The sequence below is a fragment of the Procambarus clarkii genome, unplaced genomic scaffold, assembly GCF_040958095.1.
Source record: "Procambarus clarkii isolate CNS0578487 unplaced genomic scaffold, FALCON_Pclarkii_2.0 HiC_scaffold_128, whole genome shotgun sequence".
Classification (NCBI taxonomy): domain Eukaryota; kingdom Metazoa; phylum Arthropoda; class Malacostraca; order Decapoda; family Cambaridae; genus Procambarus; species Procambarus clarkii.
The window spans coordinates 1,444,187-1,448,153 of record NW_027189161.1 but is presented as its reverse complement, the minus strand read 5'-3'; positions in this window follow the sequence as shown (position 1 = coordinate 1,448,153).

The following is a 3,967-nucleotide window of genomic DNA, read 5'->3' as shown; positions in this document are numbered from 1 at the left end:
GAAGGTAGTTGTGCTTTCTGGGTTCGAGGCCCACTGGTGGGTGTTGTCCAAAGATTTTTAATCTTCACTTCTGGTTTATGCAAGTATAGGCTTATAGCATGGACACGAGTTCTCTCACATTGACAGAGGCTTGATGAAAAATGCAGAGTAACCTCACACTTGTCTAGTGCCCTCGAGAAGTGGAGATATTTGAGGTGTATATATATCTCGAAGTCTGTACTTCTTTTGTAGGGTCTGATGGTGTAGTGGGTTAAAGCGTACTAGTTATGGCAGCTACTGGAAGGTAGTTGTGCTTTCTGGGTTTGAGGCCCACTGGTGGGTGTTGTCCAAAGATTGTTAATCTTCACTTGTGGTTTATGCAAGTATAGGCTTATAGCATGGACACGAGTTCTCTCACATTGACAGTGGCTTGATGAAAAACGCAGAGTAACCTCACACTTGTCTAGTGCCCTCGGGAAGTGGAGATATTTGAGGTGTATATTTATCTCGAAGTCTCTACTTCTTTTGTAGGGTCTGATTATGTAGTGGGTTAAAGCGTACTAGTTATGGCAGCTACTGGAAGGTAGTTGTGCTTTCTGGGTTCGAGGCCCACTGGTGGGTGTTGTCCAAAGATTGTTAATCTTCACTTGTGGTTTATGCAAGTATAGGCTTATAGCATGGACACGAGTTCTCTCACATTGACAGTGGCTTGATGAAAAATGCAGAGTAACCTCAGACTTGTCTAGTGCCCTCGAGAAGTGGAGATATTTGAGGTGTATATATATCTCGAAGTCTGTACTTCTTTTGTAGGGCCTGATGGTGTAGTGGGTTAAAGCGTACTAGTTATGGCAGCTACTGGAAGGTAGTTGTGCTTTCTGGGTTTGAGGCCCACTGGTGGGTGTTGTCCAAAGATTGTTAATCTTCACTTGTGGTTTATGCAAGTATAGGCTTATAGCATGGACACGAGTTCTCTCACATTGACAGTGGCTTGATGAAAAACGCAGAGTAACCTCACACTTGTCTAGTGCCCTCGGGAAGTGGAGATATTTGAGGTGTATATTTATCTCGAAGTCTCTACTTCTTTTGTAGGGTCTGATTATGTAGTGGGTTAAAGCGTACTAGTTATGGCAGCTAATGGAAGGTAGTTGTGCTTTCTGGGTTCGAGGCCCACTGGTGGGTGTTGTCCAAAGATTGTTAATCTTCACTTGTGGTTTATGCAAGTATAGGCTTATAGCATGGACACGAGTTCTCTCACATTGACAGTGGCTTGATGAAAAACGCAGAGTAACCTCACACTTGTCTAGTGCCCTCGAGAAGTGGAGATATTTGAGGTGTATATATATCTCGAAGTCTCTACTTCTTTTGTAGGGTCTGATGGTGTATTGGGTTAAAGCGTACTACTTATGGCAGCTACTGGAAGGTAGTTGTGCTTTCTGGGTTCGAGGCCCACTGGTGGGTGTTGTCCAAAGATTGTTAATCTTCACTTGTGGTTTATGCAAGTATAGGCTTATAGCATGGACACGAGTTCTCTCACATTGACAGTGGCTTGATGAAAAACACAGAGTAACCTCACACTTGTCTAGTGCCCTCGGGAAGTGGAGATATTTGAGGTGTATATATATCTCGAAGTCTCTACTTCTTTTGTAGGGTCTGATGGTGTAGTGGGTTAAAGCGTACTAGTTATGGCAGCTACTGGAAGGTAGTTGTGCTTTCTGGGTTCGAGGCCCACTGGTGGGTGTTGTCCAAAGATTGTTAATCTTCACTTATGGTTTATGCAAGTATAGGCTTATAGCATGGACACGAGTTCTCTCACATTGACAGTGGCTTGATGAAAAACGCAGAGTAACCTCACACTTGTCTAGTGCCCTCGAGAAGTGGAGATATTTGAGGTGTATATATATCTCGAAGTCTGTACTTCTTTTGTAGGGTCTGATGGTGTAGTGGGTTAAAGCGTACTAGTTATGGCAGCTACTGGAAGGTAGTTCTGCTTTCTGGGTTCGAGGCCCACTGGTGGGTGTTGTCCAAAGATTGTTAATCTTCACTTGAGGTTTATGCAAGTATAGGCTTATAGCATGGACACGAGTTCTCTCACATTGACAGTGGCTTGATGAAAAACGCAGAGTAACCTCACACTTGTCTAGTGCCCTCGAGAAGTGGAGATATTTGAGGTGTATATATATCTCGAAGTCTGTACTTTTGTAGGGTCTGATGGTGTAGTGGGTTAAAGCGTACTAGTTATGGCAGCTACTGGAAGGTAGTTCTGCTTTCTGGGTTCGAGGCCCACTGGTGGGTGTTGTCCAAAGATTGTTAATCTTCACTTGAGGTTTATGCAAGTATAGGCTTATAGCATGGACACGAGTTCTCTCACATTGACAGTGGCTTGATGAAAAACACAGAGTAACCTCACACTTGTCTAGTGCTCTCGGGAAGTGGAGATATTTGAGGTGTATATATATCTCGAAGTCTCTACTTCTTTTGTAGGGTCTGATGGTGTAGTGGGTTAAAGCATACTAGTTATGGCAGCTACTGGAAGGTAGTTGTGCTTTCTGGGTTCGAGGCCCACTGGTGGGTGTTGTCCAAAGATTGTTAATCTTCACTTGTGGTTTATGCAAGTATAGGCTTATTGCATGGACACGAGTTCTCTCACATTGACAGTGGCTTGATGAAAAACGCAGAGTAACCTCACACTTGTCTAGTGCCCTCGGAAAGTGGAGATATTTGAGGTGTATATATATCTCGAAGTCTGTACTTCTTTTGTAGGGTCTGATGGTGTAGTGGGTTAAGGGGGCATATCAATGTAAAATTAAAAGTGGTTCAATTTGCTTATACATTTTTTATGAAATGGTTATAGAAAGGGCTGCAGCTGGTCCAAGTTTCATCATCACACCCTAATCAGAAAAGGAGAAAACAAATAAACAACGAATTATGCAACGAATTTTCAAATAGTTTCAGGGAACACATGTGTGAACTAAAATCATTTCTATAACACTCAGATATTAAATTAAGCACATAATAAAGAATTCTAGTGATCAGTTTTATCAAAAAAGTGTTTAGTGCAATAATATAATTTTTCAAAGTTACCCTTCTAAAAAAATATGCAATATATGATATTTATAAATTTTTATAAAATCAACAAATAGACTTTGGACTAAAATGTCTACTAGATTCTTTAGAAGCACAAACGCTACATATAAGGTGTAATTTGCATGTAAATTGATTAATAAATGAAAGCTCTGAAGTAATTTGAAGGTGTAAATTACTTTCCAGAGTAAAATAAAGATCCAAGTTCGGCCACCTGTAGCTGAGCTTGACTTCGACAGATTTCGTTCATAATTGGCACCCTTGCAGATAGGCATCCATTGAGCAAGGTGTGCAAGTTTCATGCAAATCCCTTGATAACAAACGAGAAAAAAATATTGGCCAAAAAAAAAAAGAAAAAAAAAAAAGAAAAAAAAAACCTTAAATATAAATATATTGCACATACATATTACAATTATTACAAGAGTTTGTTCTTCTACAGCACATAGTAGACATTTTAGTTGACACATGTGTTCCCTGAGATTATTTGAGAATGTTGAACATTCGTTGCATAATACGTTGTGTATTTTTTTCTCCTTTACTGTTTAAAGTGTGATGGTGAAACTTGGACCAGTTGCAGCCCTTTCTATAACCATTTCATAAAAAAATTTATAAGCAAATTGAACAACTTTTAATTTATAACGATTTAGAATGATATGCCCCCTTAAAGCGTACTAGTTATGGCAGCTACTGGAAGGTAGTTGTGCTTTCTGGGTTCGAGGCCCACTGGTGGGTGTTGTCCAAAGATTTTTAATCATCACTTGTGGTTTATGCAAGTATAGGCTTATAGCATGGACACGAGTTCTCTCACATTGACAGTGGCTTGATGAAAAATGCAGAGTAACCTCACACTTGTCTAGTGCCCTCGAGAAGTGGAGATATTTGAGGTGTATATATATCTCGAAGTCTG